General features: G+C 40.0%; 1 long non-coding RNA gene across 1 annotated transcript; it reads left to right on the top strand.

The window, feature by feature from the left end:
* Window positions 1-47: 47 nt before the first annotated feature.
* LOC148329820 (uncharacterized) lies at window positions 48-19,292 on the top strand. Its single transcript, XR_015845125.1, has 3 exons — window positions 48-84; window positions 2,363-2,429; window positions 18,567-19,292. It is a non-coding gene; the product is annotated as an uncharacterized LOC148329820 (long non-coding RNA).
* Window positions 19,293-20,972: the final 1,680 nt, after the last annotated feature.

The following is a 20,972-nucleotide window of genomic DNA, read 5'->3' as shown; positions in this document are numbered from 1 at the left end:
GAGGTGCCTCGGGTTTAAAAGGCGGCCATCCGGTGTCTTTGGGCAGTGTGAGCCTGTGCTTTCTACAGAGAAGAGCAACAAATGGTAGGTACGGAGCATTATTTTGGACTGATATAGTCAATAAAATTGGAAGAACTCTACTCCCTTCGGCTTCGTCATAGTCTTACTTGAGAGCCGTTTTGAGCCCTGTCACATCATCATTTATAAAGCATGTTTCTAACATGAATAATCATTTGCATATAGTTTGTAAGGAAGTTATTAATATGACATAATTAATTGGTCATTTCGATAAAAGGTACAGACAGAGCAAAAGTAATGTTGAGAGTCACATCACATTATAAACTGCTTAAGTCGTTCAATGTGCAATTGCATACTGGATTTTGTCGTTGGATATTGCTAAGTTTACTGATAAGGCAAGCTTCATGGGTGTCAGCGCACATAACAAATAGATGAAAATGTGCTTGTTTCATTGGATAAAAAAATCACATTTGGAGCATAAAAATGCAATTTTCATTGATCACAACGCACATTATCTGTGTTTCGCATTCACTGCTCATGTTTTAAACTTTTGAGACATCAAATGCATTCATAACCATCATGCGATGTCCTTGATGTGTGCACTGCAAACACTGCGGGCTGTGAATCGGAGGATAAAGTCAAGTTCACGTGCATTATATATCTGCGTCAGTGGATTCTTGTTTAAGACATAATTCGCATGGATTTAATTGCATTGGGTCATTTTGAAGAATTTAATGAAACATAAATAGTAAAAAATAGACTACTTGTTCTAGATGTCGTGCGAATGATGTGCAGTCCTTCGCCGCCGAGATGAGCATTGAAGTGGATAATTAAATGTAAACGACCCAGTGCAATTAGTCATGTCATGTGGAGGACCCAAGGCTTGGAACAGCAAGCAGATGCTCCTCTGCACTCCTCTATTAGAATATTTCATTTGGGTCAACATTTTCTTTACAGTCCGATCGAGATGGCCGAGCGCTTTTTTTTTTTTTTTTTTTCAAAACTCACCTTTGTGAATTTATTCATGGTTTAAAGATGTTATAGTAATGAGGACCTGTCGTTTACAGTCACACGCTTGCCCCCCACAGATGCTCAGTGGCCATTTGCAGGCCTATTGTTGAGATTATGATGATCCACAGAGGTTCAATCAGGTTGTGTGTTACTTTTGTTGTGTCCCCCCCAACTCACGAACTCATCTCTTTCCAGTGTTCATAGTTTTTAATCCAAAATTCAGCCAAACATCTGCCGGAGGCTTTCTGGTGCTCATAGCAGCTGCCCTCCTTCCATATTTGATGCATCACATTTTTATTTATTTATTTATTTTTTTGTGCCGTGAGATGTCCTGTGGGGGGGGGGCCGTCCATGCAAGACTAAATGAAGGAAAATGCCTGTAAACTGACTTGTGGAGTTTAACAAATTAAAAATAGTAAATAAAGGACATTAATCCAGAAAAGTCAGAGATTCCGATCATTTAAAAAGAATATTTTTTAATGTATGTAAAAGCACCATACACATTTTTTTTTTATTTGAAACTTTCCTTTCCTTTTCTGCATACGGATAAGAATAGATGTGAGTAATATTTCCGCTCAGCATTTGCATATATGCAATGTTGGTGATATTAGAGCTGTGAAAATGTCAATCAATTTTCACATAATTCTAAGTGTTATATGTTTTTACATGATAAGTTATATATATATTTTTTTCCTGGTGTGCCAGAAATATGCTTCTGTACATTTGACATTTGAACAAAACACACACTTGCTCAACTGTCCAAATCTAGATTTTTATAACTTTTTTTTTTAATTCTTATTATTGTGTTTTTACCCTGAGCGAATAAGTGTGATTGCGCAAACTATTGGCCATAATTTCCCCTGTTATTATGTTGCCATTAGGCCCAGCAGACTTACTTTGTCAATCATGTGAGCGTAATTCTCTTCATGATTGGTGGTTGCGTGCAGGCACAAGATTTGCACTTATTGATCCAGCGAACCTCAATGCCTTGTGATCCCTATCAGAGTAAAGCCTTATCAGTGACACGCAGGGATTTGCCGTGCTGCTTATAGCTTGCACTGAAGATTTATGCATGAATGCCCACAGCGTTATGAAAAATGCAGCTGCAATAAAGCCGCTGTTTTGTAAATTGGTATGTGAAATGGTGACATGCTGGCGTATGTGTGTACTGTATGTGCTTTTTTGTATTTTCTGAGTTTCGATGCTCTCCCTGTGCTTGTGTGGGCATTTTTCTCCCATTGCAAAAACCAACATTGTTGACTTCAAACTGCCCATCAGTGCGATGTGTGTGTGATTGGTTGCTTTTTTTTTCTCTTTATGGCCGTGTATTAAGTGGCGACCAGTCCATGGTGGACTCCACCTCTTTCCCGACCTGGAGGATGCAGTTCAGCTCAAATGTGGTATGTAAAAGCAATTTCAATCCATTACTTGTACAGCACGTGATTGCCCTCAACATTTATTTTCAAAACACAATACAACAAACAAGGCTTCGTCTGTATTTGCTTTACCGTCGGGGAAATTGTTCAGATATAGGTTCAGGCTTTTTATAAACTGTTTATGAACATGTCAATAATAACGCTGTAAACCATTTCCAAATCATTATTAAATATTTGACCAGCCTGGTTTTCACAGTATTCTTATAACAGTACTTCTGTCACTGCAGTATTTCTACCATTGCAGGACGTTCACTATTACAGTACTTTTATCATTGCAGTATTTTCAATCATTCAGTAGTTTTTATCATGACAGCGTTTTTAGGAGTGTTTCCTTACACTTAGATCCGTTTATACTGTGTATATTTGCATGCTTTTTATGAATGTCTGCTGCTAATGTTATACATTAACGGCTACATTACGCCGCCGACTCTGTGTGATCTACATCTTTGCTGCTGTAACACCTCAAATTTCCCCATTGTGGGACTAATAAAGGACATCTTTATCTTTATCTTTATCTTTATTTGGCATGCATATTCTATTTATGCTTTAAGTTATTCTACTCATGTGATTACAATGGTTTTGTAGCTGTCATAAATAACAAATGGGAGCCAGATTGTGAACAACTATCATTATTTAATTACTACCATTTATTACAAAAGGACAAAGTCATGCTCATTGTTTCTGTACACAGTACAGTATAGGAACAGAATAGTTTGGCGTTCTTCTTCTTAACTATTTAAACTAATTAATAAAGATCCGGTAGCAATTTTTAATAATAATAACTGTTATTATTATATTACTAATAGTATTAATTATTATTATTCTTATTCAAATTAAAAATATATAATTAAAATATTTAAATGTATATTAAAAACTATTATTAATAAAATAAGTATAATAATAAGAATATATTTTTACAGCTCAAATATTAATGGCACTAAAATGTTTTTTTAAATTTAATTTCTTTTTCTTTTTTTTTTTAAAGATTTTATTTTGAGATCAGTAACACTGTAACACTGCTACTCGCACCAATGAGTCAGACAGAAGCAAATTAATTTCATCGCTGTATCGTCTTGAAAGTCTGACATTATAGCCGTCTTAGTCATCAGACATTCTAAGGCTTTCTTTCTTGTACGGCCAATCACTCTTTGGCACCGTAGTCTGTAGTGTCACATAAAATATTAATGTGTATCTGTGAGTCCTTTAAGTCAAGCCAAGTGAACACTAGCAGCACACCTAAAGCTCATATCAAACAGCGGCAGCTGCCGAGAAGCCCCAAGCCACCTCTGCTTAATCCAATTTGACTGGCCATCACTGTGGGCCACGCTGGATGCAACATTATGTGAAGTGGTTCGAGCTTTGCACCCCACATCGGTGGAAAGGGATTCATCAGCTGCTCTTTGAGGTTGCTGGGGAAACAAAGCAAATATTCTAATGTCACCGGTCAGAGTTGATAACATGAAAACGAGGTGATAAACAGTGAAATGCATGGTGTGGGATTACTGATTTTTTTTTTTTTTTAACACTTATTGACCTTTTACTGCAGCTAGCCAGATTTTGCACTGTGCGTACGACACTTCTGTGGCCCGGTTGCTTTGAATGCTCAGAAATATTAAGGAAACTGGTGAATCCTCTGCAAAGTCTGCGCTTTGTGAAAGAGAATTTAGAGCAATATAAGCGTTTAGATGACCGTGGCAAACATGCTTTATAGCTGTCACTTGCAGCTCTGGCCAACAAGTTCATTTGGATCTTAAAAAAATCAGTGGTTGGTGTGCCTCCTTGGTGCATGCAGACTTTGTGTGATAGTTTCTATTAAGGAGCTGCCTGTGTTTGAAATAGCATAAAAATACACATATTGCATCTGACAGAATCAACACACTGGGTAGAACCATCATGAAGTTAACTCATGAGAATAAAAAAAATTGGGGGAAATTTAAAATAAAGCATGAATGACAAGCGTCTAAAGAAAATTTAAATTTACAGTCCGGTTGAGAACATTCTCTTGCATGCCGATATAATTAAACAAGTCGACACATTGTCATGACTTTTCCTTCGGACTTGAGAGACTTGAATTTCTCTTTTCATGGACAGATGCACACTTTGGACAACCTCCATTTTTGGCACTTCACAGCTTGCACATTGTTTTGAAACTAGTGAATTGTCTGACGGGTTTTAGCTGCGGCGACATAGAAGGTAGACAAATAAGCTTTTAGTTAATCCATGCCAAACATATCAGACATCTGTCTCTTGCAGCTCTTGGTGGATTTCTGCTTTTCAAGCTCATTCGGGATGACGAAGGAAATATCTTTTTGGCTACAAATTCAAGTACGTTCAGCTGTATATTTTCTCTCTCGAGCCACAATGAGCATGCACTCGATTTGCAATGGCAACCTTTGAGGCCTGTGAGAGACCCCCTGTGGTTTAAATGTCAGGGAAAAAATGCACATTAAGAGCATCAGCGGTATTTTAAATTTGGTCGAGGAAAGCCCCCGAGAAGATAACGTAGGTCGCACCGTTGGGAGATAATGCAACATGCCTGAGCTGCATACCCGAAACCACAAATAAAGGTAAAAATAAAGTAGTGTAAAGTCTGTAGGGACACCTCTTCAAATGTCAGGTTTTTTTTTGTGATTGATACAAATTAAATCAAAATATATCATTTTATATATATCATTGTTTGTATATTGTGTGATGTACTTGAAAAAAAAAAACATCTCACCATATTCACTTAACTGACAATCAAGATTCAACCCTCAAACCAGATTTCTGACATGCTGCAGTACCAGGGCTGACCTGTGGGTGTCAGCAAGGTGCTACAGGATGGACGGACAGCAGGGAAATACTAAGTACTGCTATTACTACTTTTACTTATTTATTAAAGAAAAGTTGTTGGCATAATGTGGTAGTTATATTGGAATTGCTTACGACCTTCCGTCTGGTCTTTTTTTATTTTGTTGAATAACTCAGAGGACACCTGCGATTGGCTGGCAACCAGTTCAGGGTGGACCCCGCCTAGGCTCCAGCACGCCAAACACCCTCGTGATGATATGCGTCTTGGATAGAAGTTGGATGGATGGCCTTAGAGGGCACTTAACAGATACATAACTCACGTGCTGTTGGCTGCAATATTTCTAAGTTATTTTTTTCTTGATATGGCATTCACGCAGTGGCATATTTAATTGAAAATCTTGTGTTCAACGGTTACAATTGTTAGCAAAAAAAAAAATGGTTGGATTTTTGGTCAGGCATATATTAACCATAATTGCACCTTGATTGGCTTTGGTCTGAATGGGCAAATCAGGCCTGAATGTCTTTGTGATTGTGTTGCAACAGTTGCCATAGCATTATTGGAAACCCCCTATTTTACACCGTGCTCTCTCTCGCTTAAACCGCTGCGGTAACATGTAATAGTTTGAAATCACACAAAGCTGACAGATGACTCTTTAGTATGTGTCGCTGGCACCTGGGTGTGACACTCATGAAAAATGCTCATCGAGAACAGCTCAAAGGGATTATTACGTGATTTCGTGGTGATGGCTCATTTGGTGGGAATCACTTACAAGTGGGGGATGGGGTGGGGGGGTCTTAATAGATTTTGTCTTTATGAAGTGCTCCCTTTACTCTGTTGAGACAATTGTATTTTCTTCTAAATCATGAAAGAGAAGATGTGTGACCTTTTTATAGAAAGGCTTAAAGTCAGCAAGCACCATGCCTGGGAAGTTCAGTCCTAAATAGCTTTGGCACCCTCTGCTGTTAAGTGTTTTGTCCAGATGGCTGCAGTCTACACACACACACACACACACACGCACGCACACGCGCACACGCCTACACTTACACGAATGCACACGTGTCTGCAGAGAGCAGAAGAAGAGAGAAAAGTAGCTGCCTTACTGAGAGGAAGATGAAGAAATAGCTCCTGTGTGACTTGTTTACAGGACATTATTATGCTCTGATTGCGAAGGAGTTTGGTGAATGTTGGTCAAACTAGTTTGACTCATTTACTGTACATATTCATCCCTGACAGCATCCGTTGTTTTTCGTGGAGAGTGTGACTGAATGTGTCAAACTGGAATTAATAAATAAATCTGTGATGCTGGCTCATGTGTGAGATTTAGAAAAAAAAAAAAAAAAACTCACTAAAATATATTCCATTATCTTGTTTGTATTGTTATTACAGTGGAACCTCCAAAGGTAGAATGAAATCTGATATGTGATACTGGTTGACTTGCAAGTTTCTCTAAACAGGGACAGATAAATATATAAATAAAATAAAATAAAATAAATAAATTAATGGAGTATTATTTTGCAATTTGTCTTTTTATTGAGTGTGCAGACAATGTTTCCATGTTAACGTTTTTAATCATCATACTAGTCCTTTGTATAAATAATAATAAAGTAAAAGAACTCACCCGTTGAATAGACTGACAGAGACGCAATGAGCGAGGAAACAGAATCATCATCTCACGTTGGCTTTGTAAGTACCGCTTTGATTCGACCAGCCTTCCTGCGTGGAGTTTGCGCTTCAAGCTTACATGCAGCCATAAGATGATCACGTTGACGCTCATCGCCGTCTCTATTCATCACCCTTCTATATGCTGCCTCACAAGAAAAAGCAGATAAACTCAAAGAAAATGCCAAACACTTGTGGCGTTAGTCTCACAAGTGGAAGTCCGAGGCGCTCTGTGGAAGTCTTATGTGATGTGATGTATGAAGGCTTTTCAAACGGAATTGTTGCGCAACATTACAATTAGGATGGTAGTCAAATTCCATTTTTCCACCTTGAGGGCTATGTCTGACTGGGTTGCCACAAACTAGCATGCCTGTTATTCCTTGCATGTGGGGGGGGGGGGGGGGGGGGTGGCAGTGCTTTTGTGGTTATTCAACATATACCAGGACAAACATTAATTGGCGGCACAAGACCCTCTGCTCCCATCTCCTGCTGTGAAGCCCAAGCCAGGCTTCAGTGTGGCCACCTCATCATCTCTGCCGATCCCAAATCACCTCTGACAAGCCCAGCAGTAGCTAGCTCTTGGTCATAATTCATCATCCTTCCAGCAGATTGGATCCTCTCGTAACACACGGCAGACCGCTGGGTCATTCTCATGCCGGGGACCTGGCTGGAGTGGCGGCGTGATGACTTGTCTGCATGAGTGCAGGGTTGAGAGATGAAGCAACTGAGGGGAAGGTAACAAAAAAAGGTTTACCTTTTCATTTAGGATGCGAGCGTGAGTGCTTCAGACAAAGCCGATACTGTATGAACACACCTGCTCAGGTCTCAAGAGGGAATAATAGGACCTTTTTGTGCTGTTCCTCGCCATCTCTCTCAGGGATGGGCACTGGAGATTACTTCATTAATACAGCGCACTATTCATTTACAGAAAGTGGGTGATTTTTGGCGTGGTGGGGAGCGCCCATCGAAAGCAAATTTGTCTGATACCGAAGGTGGCCTCCTACGCTCAAGGAAGATCTCTGAAATTATTATTTGTTTGCAGTCATCCAAAAAGACCGCATTCATTGTCAAGTTATATTTTAAATGTGTTCTTTTTCGACCTTCCGCACCCCAGAGTGGCATGTTCGGCAAATAGTTTCCTTTACTGGCCAACAATCGGCCATTATTTAATTGCTGGTGAAGAGCGCTGCGAGGTAGCAGATGTGACAGCCAATCAGAAATGCACAAGCATATATGGGTTGTACTTGAAACCTAAGCAGGACCTTCTCGGTACTGATGGGTAAATGAAGCTTCAAATCTGCTTCGTGAACCAGTTGTCGTATTTTTGGACTCCTGTAGATGGCACTCTCTGTTCAACATTGGGCGTAAAGCACGCTCACGATGGCCTCACAGTGCCGAGGTTGTGGGTTCCATTCCGGCTCCGGCCTTCGTGTGTGGAATTTGCATGTCCTCCCCGTGCCTGCGCGGGTTTTCTCCGGGTACTTCCTCCCACATTCCAAAAACATCCATGGCAGGTTGATAGGACACTTTAAACTGCCCCTAGGTATGAGTATGAGCACAGATGGTTGTTCGTCTTATGTGTGCCCTGCGATTGGCTGGCAACCCGTTCAGGTTGTCCCCCGCCTACTGCCCTAAGATAGCTGGGATAGGCTGCAGCATGCCCGCGACCCTCGTGATGAGAAGCGGTACAGATAATGGATGGATGGACTTTAGCGACTCACTGCTAGCCACTTCAATGCTAACTGAATAGCCACCATACATATTATGTGTCACATTTGCTCATGTTAGCGAATAAGGCCTCTGACCGTACACAAATTATTTTCATTCCGACTTCAAACTCCGGTTTTCCATCACCCGTGCGTTTATTGTGATGTCATCGTACTTTGTCATTCTTCCGATCCACTTCAGGACATTTATGACGCAATTACGCGCATTAATTGTTGTTGTGAAAAAGGTCAACCCTCTAATCAATGAGATCATGAAGGAGACCCAAGTAGCTCCATAAAGCAGGAGGTGACTTTGTTGACTCTCGGGGGACACTGCATACATTAATTAGCTTAATTTCATCACAATGCTCAACAAGGGAATTGCACTCTAAGGTGAGCGTCGCCATGGAGACTCGCACAATACTAATGGGATGAGATGGACTCTTTTGCTTTGATGACAAATTAAAAGTAAGTCTTTAATCGCTTTCAGACACAAGCTTGAATTTGCCATCTTTCAACTTTACCGATATCATAAAAGCTGCTTTAAAGTGGAGCTTTAATGGAAATGAGCTCAGTATTTCACTCTTTGGCTGCAAAAAGTGTCTCCGAGGTGCCATGACAGCTTGAAATCAATACTGTGAGGATTAATCGACTACACCGGTGCACAAATAATAACCACAATGTTGATCTGGTGTACGCTTGTAAAAAATTAATACCGGAGGCATTCGCATTCTCAAAGGAAGCTCGAGTAAAATGAAATTAGTTGCTGTGAGGTAAATCTGTCAAGACTCGCCGCCCACTCAGAAACCGTACGTACACCGGAGCAAGTCGTAATAAACGGCAGCGGCAGAGATTTGACTCGCGTCGAGAAATAGGGCGGTTGTGATGACAGCGGCACAAAGTTGACCATGACCATTCATGCTGTTGAAAGCAGATGCGATCAAGGGAGGCAGCACTCCCACAAAGCCTCCCAACCCAGATCGGCAAGTCACATCAGACGGCGGAGATGAATATCACAAGAGGCAGTGCAGATGCAGCGAGGCAGTAGCGAAAGCACTTTTCAGCCTGCCTCATTACGGTAGACAGGTTGATCCGGGTAACTGCTCCTCCAACAGGCCTGACTCACATGTGATAATTGAGTGAATGATGTGAGCGGGATTTTGATCCCAAACAAAAAGTAACCAAGAACCCTACGCAGCACAGACCGCCAACAAGGTTCGGCAAATTTCAAGCGTGAGGTAAATTGTCATTCCAATCAAGATGTTTCTTTTCTGTCTCCATAGACAGAATTGGAATAAAATCCCACAAAATAAAAGAAATGTTATATTATGTTGTATAGCTGGTCTCCAACCTCCGGGTTGTGGGCCAGTACGGGGCCGCAGGCCACTCTGGCTTGGTTCTGTGTTCCACCATGAGTATGTGAAAACACTCGCCAACACACTTTAAAATTAGCTTAATATTCATCTCCACTCACGTTGTATATCCAAAGTGCACTGTACATAAAATATACATTTGAAATTGGAGCTGCTTTCCATATACAGCATTTTTTTTTTTTTTGTCTTTCTTGCGTTGCTAAGCCATTAAGCGTAAACTCAACCAAGTCTATGTATAGACTAAGTATCTGGCCAGAGTGAAATCCGCTGTGTTGATTGATGAAAGCCACAATTTTCATCTTTTCCTGAAGAAATGTTTTGTCTTCTTGCTCTGATTCCAAATTGATGACGGTAAACGTTAAAATGAAACATTGTTCCTCCCACCTTTATTGTTTCACAAAATCACCGTACTGTAATTCAACATTTTATGATAATTGACGCATGATGCTGCGGTAATACTCAATGCCATGGGTGAAGAAAACAAATTACGTATATGAAAAGAAATTGTATTCCGAATCCATGAAAAATTCTGAAACCGGTTCGTTGACGAGTATACTGTCATCACCTTCCGCATTACGGAGGCAACCTCCTTCCTCCAATTCATTCGTGTTTCGCCACGAAACATAAAAGCTTTAAAGCGGTCTTAGCCTTTTGCAAAACTGTATTTCATTACATTTCAGTGTCCTCTCATGTGTCCCACTCAACACCGCAAGACCCTGATCTCTACGCATTAATCTTTATTATACAGAGGAGCCATCGTTGAATTCAAATCAGCAACCATATATACTCAAGGTCACAGAGGAGGATAAAAAAAATTAAACGGATGAATAAATCACAATGTGTGAGAGCTGCAATTAACATTGACTGACGTATTTTTATTTGTTGTCAAAATCACTTCAACGTAACAAAACATGAAATTGTTGAAAAATCCTGCTTTGCACTGGAATCTACAGTCGGTATTACACGCCCATCAGGCTGAAGCAGCTTTTTTTTTTATTTGGGGGGGGGGAGTGCCCAAGACAAGCAGTTGTTGGAAAAAGCTGCTGTCAGGACATCAGCCAATTTACCGACTGGACACTTACAGTCTGTGCTCTCGAAGGCGCAGTGCGCAGCCAATACTTAGCACATTCTCTACTGCCTTTAAATAGGATAAAAATTGATCCAATGAAAAGGTTCTGTTTTCAATAAAGTTGTCTTTTTTTTGTTCTTCTATTTTTTATTGTATTATTTTGACCGCTTTGAATTTGTCTTGCGAAAAGGAGAAAACGCCAGTGTCATTGCCATGACAACCACACAATCAGCTGACCTTTTTTCCTTGGCTCAGATTTTGATTGTTTGCAAGTTGAAGAGCTTATTTTTCCTCCTTTTCAGAACGAGAAAAGAGCTATTGTCCTAAAGTGATTCGTAATATCGATGTGTCTGCCTCAAGTTGTTTTCTTGCTTTACTGGTTTGCTGTATCATGGAAACGTTGGCTCACAAATGTACGTATACAGCATATTTATTGCTCTGTTTGTATTTGTCGTAAATGTTCATTTCACAACTGCCATGGGGGAAAAAAATGTGTGACTCGTTCAAAGCGGAGTAACATATGAAGTGAGGTTGTACCATTTTCAGATTTACCAGATTTCTGAATTTGATTGCCAGGGTAGTGATGGGAAAATTAAACTTCAAATTTGCTTCATGAAGCACTTGTTGTATTTTTGAGTCCTCTAGATGGCACTGTTGGTTTAAATAAAGGGTTTCAAATATGGCAAATCAGTGTACTTTCAGCCCAATGTTGAACAGAGAGTGCCATCTACAGGAGTCCAAAAATACTACAACTGGTTCATGAAGCAGATTTGAAGCTTCATTTAGCCATAACTCCGCCAGGGTGCATGATGAGACCTCGGAGACTGTCAAACGATTAACTCAGCATGTTTTTGTTTTTTTTTGTCCAAAATGTATTTTAAAAAAAGGAGTCACGTCTAAGAGACGGCACAAGAATGATGCTTTCCTAAAACTCTCAACATCTTTTTGCATTTCTGTGAAAATTAAGAATGGGACGTGTAAGCTGACTCACATGTTCAATGACATGACTTAAACCTGACTTGCTTTAAACATTGCAAGTACAGTTAAATACGTTGAGGGTGTTAAGTAATAGTAAAAATCTCCCAGCATTATAACGGTCGAAAGGTTCTGGGTTCGAGTCTAGAGTTTGCATGTTCCACAAGAGCTTCTATGGATTCTTTTTTTCGTTTCTGCCCACATTCCAGAAACAATCATGCTTGGTTAAATAAAGAGCAAATTATAGTTTGTGATTATCAGTGTGCACGGTTTTTATAAGCGCTCTGCAATTGACTGGCGACCATTCCAGCGTGTACGCCGTACCTCAGCCAAAGTCAACTGTGATTAGGCTCCACTTACCCGCGACCCTAATTAGGACAAGCACAATAGAAAATGCATGGATGGATAATAAGTCGAGCCCGGTATTTAAGCCCCTTACAGTAACGGCAAATTCCAAATGGACCATGTGCTCGCTGTGATGTCTCACTCAGGTGCCCGTTTCTAAATTAGAAGCGTATCTCGCAGTGAAAATTAGTAACAGAGTTATGCTCGTCCTTTGACAGCAAATCGGGAGACACTTGAGAAGTTTCTTATCAGTTAATATGGGTGATTACCAAAGAATTTCACTCGTCATTGTCTGCCGGGGAGGCTAATTATTTTATCATGGAAATTTTAATTAGCTGTATCTCTCGGTTGTCCACAGAGCTACAAAAGCTGCGCCAGTGAGCAGCGTACGTGGAAGTACGAAGGAGCAGCTCCACACTGCTACAAAGAAAATATGGCCCATTCAGCCAAGAATGAGCAAGCCGCACTTATGATGATAAAAATGTCTCGGCGTGACATTCTGCAAAGTGTTCAGTGCAGCTTCAGGGGATGCCGATATAAAACCTCTATTATAGAAAGGACTGTGGTTGCAGAAGTTCGCAATAAAAGGTCCAGTATGGAATCTGATTTCTTCCCACACCTCATAATTAATTCAAATTGAGTTGCTGTTGTGTAACGTTCATCATATTTATTTGATAGCAGTCGACCTCGTCCGTGTTGGGGTGCAAAGTGAAGGTGACGGCGATTGATTAACGACTCCTGATTGATCGGCATAAGATGATGGAGTCCAAAGCGCGCAACCGATCGCTGAATCGGAGGGTCAAGTCTCAGTCATCGGCGTTATTAATCTTTTGCCGGAGTTCACAAGAATGTCATTTTTTTTTCACATTCGAATGGCGTGATAAATTTGCCAGGCAAATGAAAGACAGATGATTGATGGGGAGGATAGTTTGTTATCGAGTGCATTCCGAATTGATAATTGCCAATGTGACCTTTGATCCTCTTGATTAACAAGGACGGCGCTCTCTGTCCCGACTGCTGCGGCCCGCTTCGAGCAGCCCTTTGTCAGCATTTCTGTGCCTCCTTTGTGTTGAATAAATCACACAGATATGCTATCAGTCTTTCACATTTTTATCCCTATAGACAGAAAGAGAATCTATGAAAAGATAATGATTTCTCTTCCATGTACTGGTTCGGACTGGAGGAAGAAGAAGTTGGCTGCCTTCTGTTAATTGAAAAACCTACATACCGTCTCGGTTGAATGGCAGAATTGTTTTTTTTTTGTTTTTTTTAAATCGGGTTTCAACAGTGGACAGCACTGTAGACAAGTGGTAGGCATGTCTGCCTCACAGTTCTCAGGTTGCGAGGTTGAATCTTGTTGCATTTTGTGGATTTCTTGAGTACTCTTTCCTAAATAAAGGGTTCATTTAGCCATCACTACCATTCTCTGAACAACATATCTATCCCGACTATCATTGGGAGACAAGAGTACACCCTGAACTGGTTGCCGGCCAATCCACTGTGGAACCTTTAGGATTAAAATCATTTACATCAAAATAAAAATAATTTTATGGACCGACGCCCATTTTGGGGACGTAGGACGGAAGATTTTTTAAAAAGGACGTATTGAGGACAGAAGTGGGGTTTTGTCCGTCCCTTTAATTGTCCCAAACTGACATCCGATTTACTGCCGACTGACAGCAACACGCCCACCCTGTTTTGCGTGCATCATCCACCAATAGGGCTCGCGCATCGCGACGTTATCATCCAACATTTTGGAGGCTGTGTCGACTTGTAGGCATACTGTGAAGGCTGCGTAATTGTCTGAAAATCATGTTAAAAAGTCAAGAAAATAAAATAAAAATCATGGTGGGAATTTACAAGGATAAACTAGAGGACATTGTGAATGGTTTGAATCGCTCCGAAATTGAATGGAGAAGAGTTGTGACTCAATATCTCATGGACGCGGTCCTACTACGCCTGTGTGTGCATCGGATAAATGGAAAAAAAAAAAAAAAACATGCCGGGTATTCCTCAAAGGGATGACAGTAATCCATAGGGTAAATAGAAGTTATGGGGCTTGACTGCTTGTGTCGTGGACCCGAAGAACTGGAAGGATTGCATGCGATAACCATGGCTGTCTCATTAATTCCACTTACGTTCTACGGAGCTTCAACCTGACGCAGCTGTCAGTGCCGCTTGGTTGTCAGTCTTCCTCTTCATCGATGGATATGATTGTTATTTCACATTTTCAAGCTTACATGCACCTTAAAACTATAAACATGTCATGTACTTTTTGCAATAGCTGTGCAAATATTGTTGTCACATGCATGCTGAGGCGATGACGTCACGAACATTTGCAGTATTCGTGCATTGTGCCGACGGAGCATTCGGGTGGCATTTCAGACTTGTCGTATTTTAAAGCCTTTATTTAATCCAACAGTGCCATCTAGAGGACTCAAAAATACAAAAACTGGTTCATGAAGCAAATTTAAAGCTTCATTTTCCTGTCACGAGAGAATGGTTGGATGGTTGCACTTTATGTGGATTCAGTAGGTGTGACTAGCCCAAGAAAGTTTTTATTCTTGCAACATTTTCTGCTGTTTGGAGAGGTTGGGAACAGTTTTTTTGTGGTTTAATGCATTATTATATGTTTTTATTCTGAAAAGGCTGCAAATAATCTTTTCATTTTGGCTTCAGCTTACCCAAAAGAAAACAGATTTTTGTTTTGTCTTATCAGGACATTTAATTTGAGGTTTCTTTGCACCGAGTAGGGTGCAAAAACTTTCACTATCAGTTGTAACTTTCCCTACAAATTGCCTTAAACAGTTTTTCAGCAGGATGTGATTTTCTACAATTTCAGCACGCCTGATTATGTCAACCCGTCCGTGCCTTTTATTGTATTCTTTTTTTTCCATCTCAAAATCTGTGAAAAGGCTCAGTCTAGTTTCAGGGGGCACTTATTTTACCTCTAAGGAGCGTGAACATTTCAAGTCAGGAGAGCTTGTCAATCCAGTGTGGAGGCAGCAGCTCATGCAAAATTTGCAAAGCCGGGAGAGGTGGGTTTGTGGGAGTCGAAGGCCTGCTAGTTGGAACCACATTCAAAGGGAACGGATAAAGGCCCCGGGGATTCATGCAGAGCAGCATTGTCTCCGACAAAAACACACGCAAAAAAGAACGGGAACACTGCGAGGGGGGGAAAAAAATCACCTTGATTCAAAATTCCATATTCTTCCAGGCATGGAAAATGGCAAATAGAAATGTGAGTGGAATGTGAAGCAGAGATTGACACAGTTTAAGTCACACATGTATGTTTGCATATTTCTTTCCTGATGGATAAATCATACCTAAGTAACTCAACAATGCAATGGGACATAAAACAGAGCAGACCCAAGAGAAAAAAAAAAAATCAAGATTTAGTTAGCGTATTTTCTGAACTATAGAGCGCCCCTAGTGGTGAAAGAAAAAGCCACAGAAAAAACGCATTGTTGTATTAGCTGCAAGGTTCAAAATCTAGGAAACAAGTAGCGGTTTATAGTCCAGAAAATACAGCAGCTGTGTCACACTTGCAAGTTTGTTAACAAAAAATAAAAAATAAAGAAGAAAAGCTTGAGTTTATCCATAACAGAAGGCCACACACACACACACACACACATAAGCGTAGAGACTCACCCTTCAAGAATGAATCAAATACGTGTTTGTTTAACATCTGCGGCCTCATTTACCGTAATTGCTTTTCATTTGCACTTTCAATGTGACTCTTCCAAGGTTTATCATCTCTGCTGGCTTTTGTGCTTTGGATAAACCGACAAACAATTTAGAGTCTTCAATCAATCAAAAATGCATGTTTTTGCAATGTGGGAAGAAGCCAAAATTCTCATGCAAGTCGAGAGACAACATACAAACTCGACGATGAAAGAACAGAACCAAAAAGAAAGCCCCACACCTCATTACTGTGAGCCCAACGTGCTAACCCGTAATTCACTCGCGATGCCCTTGAAATGAAATAGCTCATAAATTATTGAAAAAAAACTACTTTCCTTTTTCAAGAGTCATCAACGGAGTTTTTGGGTGGAACCAAAACCTCAAACTGTGGATACGAAAGCAGAATAAGTGAAACGTTGGACATCAACTTAGATAAAAAAAATAATATATATATATAGAAAATACACTAGTTGCTATCAACTATATATATTTATATTTATAATGTTTTTTTCTTTTTTTTGTATGTTCTGTATATTCTTCATATAATCAAATGCCCTTTCCAATTTCACAGATGTTGATGGGAAAAAAAAGGACACAATGATTAATTTGGATTTAAGCTCCTATACAACCTTTGTTCAGTATTGACAAAGTATTGCACTTCCTTGTCAGTCGTCTCATCTGCATTTTCATGCAGCGACGGTGCGGTCAGTATATCTTCACCGAGCCCTCAACTATGCATCTTTTTGACACCCATTGATTTTCTCATACGGTTAACACTTTGCAGTCACTTGAGGTGTTTAGGATTGCCATCCAAGACAAATTGCAAGAACTGCCCTGACTCCTTAACCTCACAGCCACCGCAACACCCTGGAATGTCTGCAACAGTTTTAATAAAATATGAAGGGAAAATGTCAAAAGAGTCCTTGAAAGGATGCGAGGAACGCGGACTGATTTTAATTTTTGGATAGAGCGGAACATCATTACTGTAATGATTGCATCGAACCGCGTAGGACACAAAGCCTGACACGCAGTCGACGAAAGAAGAGCGTTAATATAAGCATGAATCCATAATGCAAATGTTCAGTGACCGTGTTGAATGTGTCAAACAGATATTACATTAATAATGTGGAAATTCACAGCTCGTGAACTTTTGCACTTGAAAGCTGTCGCAGGTTTAAGCAAAACCATCGGCCTTAGATTTTACCGGACGTTTATTTTACACAGACGGACGGTAGCATAAAAAACAAGGACGACTGCAATCGAATGACAAGGTCGTAATAAACATCATCATTTACGATGTCAACATGAACATGCTGTACACGTTATCGTCACAGCCTGGCATTATTTCGTGACTAAACAATGACGAGGATTGTCGTCAGAGTCGAAACAAAACAAAACAATCAAATCATTGCTATTGTCATGAAAAAAATCTGAATTTCATTCACTCATGTTTACTTGTTGGGAACTGAGCGTCTGCATCTTTCATTCTTCATTCAAGCCGCATTTGAGGGACGGCTGACTCATAAAACGGTTCATAGTGTCCCAATTTGAAGACTCCTACAAATGCAAAATTGTGTTCATAATTTTTTGGAGGGGGCTGGAGGAAGCTGTCCCAAAATCCTTCATGGTCACCCATGCAAGCTTCTTTTGTGCCTATTCAAATTCCATCCAGTTTATGTCCTTCATCTTGTTCAGTGTCACAATTCAGTTTTAGTCTCTATCGGCAGACTTTAGACAAGAGGCTCGGTCCATCTTGGCCACATCGACACAAGCAACCAATCACACGTATGTTAACTAATTGTTTGCATGTGTTTTGAAATGTGTTTCAGCGGTGATGGGTTCGACGGTTACACGGTTATGGATAAATGTTGCTCCAAAAAATAAAGCGCAAAATCATCAGTAAAGTCTCGTCCTTGTTCGGGGGGCATGCTACAACATTTTTTAACAGTACCCAGACGATTAGCTCATTAAGGATGAGATGAAGGATACCGGCCCCAAAACAAATATCGCGATCACTGATGTTAATTGGGGTAGTAAGGCTGATAATTGTCTGGCAACACGCTTTCATTTGAATAAAGTTTCCCTTGAAAGCTTGACACGCTTCCGAGCATTGTTTACAATTTAGGGCCTTGCATCTTAAATATTCAAAATCCATCAAAAATACGATATGGAGAATACTTCAATTGTTGAGCATGGATGCCAGTAAATTGAGGGAGCACATAATAAATGAGTATAGTGAAAAAAAAATGCTTCAGAAGGACAATTTTTTTGGAGGGGTCTCATATATGAGTAACGTGTAATAATACGGTAAATACATAGATACGATGCAACAAGCAGCGATGTAACCAACACATGAAAATAATTCCTTCTAATATGACATTTATGAATGCAAGTGGAACTTACGTAAAGACAAACACAGTACGGAATAATGTATTTCACAATGGCACTGTGTACAAAAATAAATACAACTGTTCAGAAAAGCCTTTTTTTTTCCCCCAGGAATGCTGGCTTCACGTTTAACAATAAGTCAGCCAGCTGCGATTCCAACAGAGACGAGGCCATTATGACTGTGCGCAACCGCAGACATCCGCAACTTCTGGACTACCTGGTGCTGAAAACCTGAATACATTTGGCTGCTGTCTGGAGAATTTAGCCTATATGCTTCCAAGTGCGTATCGTATGCGCATCGATTTTGCCACAGCCTCCTATTTTTCCCATGAGAGCGATATTTCGTATATTCTCCAAACCGCCATACTACCCGAAGTGGTCGTGGTTTGATTTTCGACGATGCATGCTCGTCACAAGGATTTTGTAAAGAATATGATAAAACGGTGCTTTTTTTTTTTTTTTAATCTGTTTGATAAACATACACAAAACACGTGTGTGTGCACAATGGTGCGAGCTTGGTCGGTGCAGGTGATAATAGGGCTGTTCTTTTTACGGGGTCATGAATAATTCACAAAGCATGTGTTCAAACAGATCTTTGAGTTACCAGAATAATATGACAGACACTGCAATCGCGATTAAATGAGAAATATCGTAAGTTTTGCCGATTCTATGAGGAGAGACGTGGACCTGTTGCCTTGTACTTCTTTTGGCATCCAGCTCAATCGTTCTTATCTGACCTTCTCTTTTGATCTTATTTTTTTGTATATATTTTCCTGTGAATATTAATTTTTTTTTTTTATATCATAGGAAAATACAATCTTCGTCTATACTTGCAAAGGCCTTTGATTCCTCTTTAAAGAATCATGCTCACACAAACAGTCTGTGTAATTCAACATACTTTGAATTTCAAAAAAGGTGGATGACCCCTTACGTAAAGCGTGGGGAGTTTTGCATAGTTGTAAATGCTCAGAAATTTCTGTGACAATGGCCGGAATTTCAAGTGAAATAATCATGAAGAGTAGAAAAGGGATAGAACAGAATCATTTTTATTAGTGACGAATACGCACGCATACCTGGACGATTATTTGACACATCACACAAATGGACACAACAAACACACACTGTTAAGTGGTACACACAAGAACAGTTTGGGTCGCGATAAGCAAATGAAGCTTCAAATCTGCTTCATGAACCAGTTGTAGTAATTTTGCACTCCTGTAGATGGCACTGTTATTTAAACGAACAGTGCCCTCTAGAGGACTAAAAAAATACAACAACTGGTTCATGAAGCAAATTTGAAGCTTCATTTTCCCGTCACAACCGTGAATCTGCGGATGTTGGGGTTGGATGGTCTTCAACCCGATGTGGCAGGCGACAATCGTAAGTGCTTGGTCACGACTGTCCGGCCAATCATGAAACATTTTTTTTTTAAATAACTGTAGCGACAAGTTCAGTTATCATTGTAGCATTTTTTTTTTTAACCACTCAAAAAAACTGTACTTTTTTAATTGTCTTAGTACACATTTGACTGTCGTGTAAAATATTTTTGTCCACTGTTATAGTATATATTGCATAAACAATGAACTACACTACACTATTATCTTGAATTAAAAGTAACAATGCCTATGGGTAATAAACCCGTCTCAAATGAGTTCAACCCCGTGAAAATTGTAATCATTTCCCAATTGGTTCAGTTTCAGAGGCATTCAACTGAAGGTTCCACTTCACTTGGAAAATGGTCAGCATGGCGGACAGTTTCGGTGTCCTTTTGGAGAACATTTTACACTGAAACTTCATTGAAAAGATAGAACCAAATGGCCTCTTCATGCGGCATCTGTTTCAATGGAAGACATTCAAGCGGAGCCTCAAAGAGAGGACCAGGCTAATGAGAGTTAAATGTGCGCAGCAAAAATGATTAGAGCAGCATCCACAGCCTCCCACACTAAAACCAAATTGTAATTGGAAACGATTGCTTCTATCTACAAAGCCTTATCTCATGCCGTCCTTTGTACATATGCAAATATTTCAAAATGTATGCAAATGAACGGTATTGTATTGAGCTCCAATAAGTGCGAGGGTCATGCTCAATAATTTCTCATCCATTAATGTTTTTTTTTTTTTTTTAACACCCACAAAGACGGCATCGATGCTGTACGTGCACCTGTTAAAAAAAAAAAAAAAAAAAAAAAGCCAGCAATGGAGACAATCAGCTCTTCTGCCTCCTGTCCAAACGGAAAGAATTGTGAACAGGAAGCGTTTCACATGACTCAAACTCCCGCATCTCTGTGTCCATTAAAGCGCGATTCTCCCCATGAATTGCGGCAACGGGCAATGAAAGCCATTGCGCACCTTTTGATGCCTCATTGTCGAAGACCAGCTTCGCATTTTGGATTTAGCTGACTGTCGATTTTTGAATGAAAGGGAGAGTTCAAGTGTTTTGTCAAGTAAATCTTTTCTTTGTACCCTATTGCGCTAATACACACATCATGTTTATGAATACAGAGACAAAATAGATCA

Source organism: Idiotropiscis lumnitzeri, chromosome 9 (assembly GCF_059441095.1).
Source record: "Idiotropiscis lumnitzeri isolate Australia: NSW breed Sydney's pygmy pipehorse chromosome 9, RoL_Ilum_1.0, whole genome shotgun sequence".
In the NCBI taxonomy this organism is placed as follows: domain Eukaryota; kingdom Metazoa; phylum Chordata; class Actinopteri; order Syngnathiformes; family Syngnathidae; genus Idiotropiscis; species Idiotropiscis lumnitzeri.
Note: the sequence above shows the minus strand (reverse complement) of the source record. Positions and strands in the feature narration are given on the sequence as shown.